We start from the raw sequence: 6014 nt of genomic DNA, 5'->3' as shown, positions 1-6014 counted from the left end.
TGCATATTAGCACAATCAAACCCACCATACAAAGGGAAGGGACTATTTGTATATGATGGAAATAACTAACTAAGGGACCCGTATGTTGTATGTGCTTTCTGGGAGGAGTGAGGGGGTGACGGGTTCACAGAATCTTCACACAGGACATGGCGCCATCATTCATTCTGCAAAGAAGAATGAGAGCAACAGAATGAAAGATCCAGTTTGCAGGATTGGTGGTGGAGTGTTGATGTGGTGTCAGACCTTAGTTTTGGATCAAACGCAGCTTATTCTGGACCCAGCATGACTTGTCTTGGACCCAATGCTGTTCGTTCGGGACTCAACACAGTTCGGTCTGGCAGATGATCCTTTGAGCAGGCAGTGTTCTTAATATCGTGTCCCCGGCACATAAGGGACGGATGATCAGATGGATTGATATGAGAGGGAATAAAAGAACGAGTGGATCGAATGTACCGACAGACCGGAGGACGAGAATACATCGACGGCGGGATTTAAGGAAAGACCGATGGGGTGAAGGAGGGATTGATGAATTGAGGGAAAGAGATGGTTGGAACGGACCGATGGTAGATTGAGAGAAAGATTAAAATCTGCAAATGGAGAAACATCACACCAGGAATACAAAGACTATTCCAATTATAATGGAGTAAATGTATATGGTTATGTCTGCATGTTTCAAAGGGAGGCACAAAGCACCCCTCCCTTTATATCAGGGATCGTTTCTCTGTATGCTGCTTTAACGTGGGGATTGAAAATACGTTTCAAGGCTTTTACTGGATGAAATCGGCTGCAAATTTCAGAAGTAAATGCTTTCTTTGTACGTTGAGGTAATATGTTCCAGATTTCAGCAACGTCTGCTTATGCGTTCTTGAGTCTTGAACGATGAACAAATACATATCTAGAAATGTAAAAATATATATATACAGTATATAATATATTTATAGAAATGTAAAAATTTATAGAAATGTAAAATGTATGTATATATATATATATATATATATATATATATATATATATATATATATATATATATATATTACATTTCTATAAATTTTTACATTTCTATGGAGAATATATATATACGTATATATATATACCGAGAAATATATCAAGTGCTCCTCAAACAATAAATATCCTCAAAATATTTGTATATATAAATTTATATATAATATATTTGTATATATAAATTTGTGTATATAATCAATTTGTATATATAAATATACATATATACACACTTTACACCCCCTTTAAAATATTCAAATGTGCTGGCTCAATGGCCTAATGGATAAAGTATAAGTTCTCCCAAGTTGAGTGATTGTGGGTTCAAATCCTGTCTGGGTTGAATATTTTTTTCCCCTTGCTTTTTCAAGTCTTATATCGTCTTCAATAAAATTTTATCACCTGGTGTTGCCTAATAGTTAGGGTGGGGGGCTTGGGATCCTAAGGTCCTGAGCTTGAATCCCGTTGAATTAATACCAGGCGGGGTTGACTCAGCCTGTCATCCTGCCGAGGTCGGGAAAATGAGTGCCAGATAACTGTTTATCAAGAGGCTTTTTTTTTTTTTTTTTTTTGTATACAAGATCGAGGCTCGTGAAAGAGCTAACATTGATCACACAAAAAGATAAACCGACACATAAAACATAAGATAAAGGGAGCGGGAGACAAGATGGGGAGAGAGAGAGGGAAGCACACAAGTACAACATTTGAGAGCAGGGACATGGGGAGATCTGTGGGAGGGAGAGGGCTTGGGGGTGAAAAGGCATGGGAAGGGGGGGGGGGGGGTGGGAGAAGTATAAAACACATGGACACTGCAAGGACTTCCAGGAAATTAATTGGTATTTCAAAAAAGTGGATCTGGGGTGAATTAGCGGGGGTAGAAAAGATCAAGGGTTTGGATGGGCAAAGATAAGAGATGGTGGTGAACAGCTGTTTTAAAGACCTGGAGGGAGGAGTGGGATTGAAGAGAGTGAGAGAATTTGTTCTAGAGGTGGGAGAAAAGAGGAATGAAAGGGTGAAGGTGAGCAGAGAGTCTTGATTTTGGCAGTTTAACCATAAGAGGGTTGCTGGCAGATCTTGTGCGACCTGTAGGAATATTTGGGGGACAGAGCTGGGGGAGCAAGGCCGGAGAGGAGTCGGTAGAAGACAGAAAGACCACCAACCTGCCTGCGGTGAGTCAGTGAAAGGCCCTCGGAGTTAGCTTAATCGCGGGAGATTCCAATGATTCTGAAAGCTTTGGTTTCAACAGCGTGAAGCCGAGCTTGGTGTGAGGCAGGAGCACCAGCCCAGAGTGGAGAGCAGTATTCCATTGAGCTGGAGGAGGGAGGGGTAACAGTACAAAGCCTGTCTCCTTCAGCTGCGACACATAACTGAGTTTGGCTCAACCCAGATTCAATCTCGTACCCCAGCACGGAACCCACTATATGGCAGCTACGTCCTTTCTGAGTTGTGGTGACCAAAACTGCACACACAATATTCCAGATGAGGCCTAATTAAATTCCTATACAATGTTAAAACCACCTCCTTTGATTTATAATTTACTCCCCTACGAATACAACCTACAACCCCATTTGCTTTACCTGCACCTAGCTGGCATTACCTCCCCTATTACCATCCCCACTCCCCAGATCCTTCTCCTGTGTGACATGCTCCAGGATTTCCCCATTGGATCATGTAATCTCTACTTTCATTCTTACCCATCCCCAGCAACGTACATTTGTTCAGGTTAAATTGCATCTGCCAAACCTTTGACCCAATCTCCGCATGTACTCGTATCAACACTTTCCTGAAACTGATCACTAACGCCTCTGCTATCTACCTCACCCTCAAGCTTCTCATCTGCAAATTTGGAAAGACTACTCTTCACCCCACTGTCCAAATCATTGATGTAAATTATGAACAATAATGATCCTATTACTGACCCCTGAGATACCCCACTACTCACATCTTCCCAGCCAGACGTCCTCCCACTCATATCCATTCTTTACTTCCTATCACTAAACCAGTTGCCAATCCTGTTAGCTACCTGACTAGCCATGCCACAGGTTCTCCCCTTAATTAACAACCTCCTATGTGGTACCTCATCAAATGCCTTCTGAAAGTCTACATTTACTACATACACTGCCACTCCCTCATCCTCCCAATCAGAAACTGCTTCATCGAACTGTAAAAAAGATTTGTTAGACAATATCTCCCTTTGGTGAATCCCATGCTGACTGCCTTTAAATTAATATTTATTTAAATGGTTCCTCATCTGGGCCCTAATTAACATGACCAACACCTTGTTCCCCACAACTATCTCGCATTCAAACATGTTAAAGATTCAACGGTTAATTATCATGGAGTCGTTCAGTAATCGCAGTGGTACATTGAACTAATTCAAATTCCTGTCTCCAACCAGCAACCACGAGTTGCACACGAACAAATTAGTCGTGGAATATTGGGAAAAATAAATAAATTAAGAAGGGAAAAGCGTCATCTTATTTATTTATTTCTGAGTCAACCGCTCGTCCAATCCCTGCGCTTCCCGTCCTGGGTGAAAGGCACGCGGTTGCCGAGCAACGGCAGTCGCTCTCAGATCGCGCCTTGGCCTGAGATCCATTCGAGGTCTTCGTCTCGTCGTGTCGAGGTTTGCTGAACTTGCTTACGGTTATGGTCTTCTTCTTCTTCTTTTTTTCTGGTGTTGCTTTTTTCTGCGTTCAGAGATTCGATTTTATAAGCGAGTCGGGACTTTGTATTAATGAGATTGATTTGGTATTTAATCGTCAAACGATTTCGGCACCAGGCAGGTCGTGTATGTGACATTGCAATTAACTCTACCAGGTGAAGTGACGTCTACAACGGTACCGAGAACGCCACTCAGTAGAGCGCATACTCCCGCCGTGGGTCAAGTTGGAATAGTACGATTTCACAAAAGTTTGAGGGAGGAGTGCAGTGACAAGACAAGACAACACAAGACAGACACTGCACAGATATATATTTAGAATATATAGAAGATAATATTAAAACAAACAAGGCAATTTCACTTACATTTTCGTATTCAGCGTTCAATTCTATATAAGTGAGTGTATTTTGAGGCATGTGTGACTTCAAATAAAATTGTAAGCCAAGAAAAACGGTCGTTTCATTCCTTAGGGATACAACATGTAAAACTGGTAGAGTTAAACTCTCTTATCTGTCTCCCTCTTCCAAATCCTGGTGGCGTCTGGTCAAATCTGTTTCTGGTGTTTGTTCTCCCTCCATCCCCTCCCTTACCTCAAACGGCTACACAGCTGAGTCCGCACGTGAAAAAGCTGAATGCCTCAACTCGGTGTTTGCCTCTAAATCTTGTGTCCCAAACCCATCCCTCTCTGTACCCACCGTACCCAGTCGTACCCAGCTGCTCCTGGACTCTGTGTCCTTTCCTCCTGACAAGGTGGAAAAGTTTCTGTCAACCCTCGACTCTGATTCTGCAACTGGACCTGACGGCATCAGCCCACGGGTCCTAAAATCCTGCTCTTCCGCTCTTTCACTCCCTCTCTCTGTTCCCTTCACCCTCTCTTTTGCCCAAGGTCATCTTCCATCTGCTTGGAAATCAGCCAACATCACTGCTTTGCACAAAAAAGGTGCAAAAACAGATCCTTGCAATTACAGACCAATCAGACTACTTCCAATCATCAGCAAGGTCATGGAATCCATCATTGCTTCTGACATCAAATCATTCCTCTTCTCCAATGGTTTGATCTCTGATCTTCAATTTGGATTCAGACTAGGTGCTTCTGCTGTCTCAACAATGGATGGAGGTCCTCAATGCTAAACAGGTAATCAGAGCTGTCTCCCTTGACATATCACGTGCCTTCGATACGGTCTGGCACCCCGCTCTGCTCACCAAACTCTCCTCCTTTGGTATCCATGGAAATCTCCACGCATGGCTGGCGGACTTCCTCTCCAGTCGTAGTCAACGTGTGGCCCTGAATGGGTTTCTCTCATCTCCTCTTCCTGTTCAGGCTGGAGTTCCAAAGGCAGTGTTCTGGGCCCTGTGCTTTTTCTGGTCTTCATCAATGATCTCTCTGACTCTCTTGAAAATCCTCTCTATCTCTTTGCTGATGACTCTACTCTCTGTCGCTCCATTCCTCATCCCTCAGATCGGCAGTCTGCAGCCTCCTCACTCTCTGCAGACCTGGACAAAATCACAGACTGGGCAAACAAGTAGAACATGTCTTTCAATCCTGACAAATCTCACACTCTTACGATGTCTCTCTGAAAAGACCGACTGGACAACCCTCCCATCCACTTTCTGAATAATCCTCTCCAAGAAGTTCTGTCACTCAAGCTTTTGGGTCTCACTATCTGCCATGATCTTTCCTGGGAAAACCACATTTCAAATCTGGCCTCCAAAGCCAGTCGCCGACTGGGCATCCTCCGTCGTGCGAAGTCCTTCCTTGGCACACCTGAGCTCCTCACCACATACAAGGCTTTCATCCACAACTCAATGGAATACTGCTCTCCCCTCTGGGCTGGTGCTCCTGCCTCACACCTAGCTCGTCTTCACGCTGTTGAAACCAAAGCGTTCAGAATCATTGGAATCTCCCGCGATGAAGCTAACTCCAAGGGCCTTTCACTCACTCACCGCAGGCAGGTTGGTGGTCTTTCCGTCTTCTATCGACTCCTCTCTGGCCTTGCCCCCCCCCTGCTCTCTCTGGGCTCTGTCCCCCAAATATTCCTACAGGTCGCACAAGATCTGCCTGCAACCCTCTTATGGTTAAACTGCCAAAATCAAGACTCTCTGCTCACCTTCACTCCTTCATTCCTCTTTTCTCCAGCCTCTGGAACAAACTCCCTCACTCTCTTCAATCCCACTCCACCCTCCAGGTCTTTAAAACAGCTGTTCACCACCATCTCTTATCTTCCCCCATCCAAAACCTTGATCTTTTCTACCCCTGCTAATTTCACCCCAAATCCACTTTTTTGAAATCCCAACTTCTGTCCTGGAAGTCCTTGGTGTCCTTGTGTTTTATACTTCTCCCACCCCCTCCCCCCCC

General features: G+C 44.1%; 1 protein-coding gene across 1 annotated transcript in view; it reads left to right on the top strand.

Annotated features, from left to right (window-relative positions):
• LOC137437028 (outer dynein arm-docking complex subunit 1) overlaps positions 1-6014 on the top strand; it is a 66313-nt gene that overhangs the window by 428 nt on the left and 59871 nt on the right. The gene's annotated exons all lie outside the window — the stretch shown is intronic.

The sequence above is a fragment of the Myxine glutinosa genome, chromosome 11 (genome assembly GCF_964187855.1).
Source record: "Myxine glutinosa chromosome 11, kmMyxGlut1.1, whole genome shotgun sequence".
Lineage (NCBI taxonomy): Eukaryota > Metazoa > Chordata > Myxini > Myxiniformes > Myxinidae > Myxine > Myxine glutinosa.
This window is presented reverse-complemented; position numbering and strand designations above follow the sequence as displayed.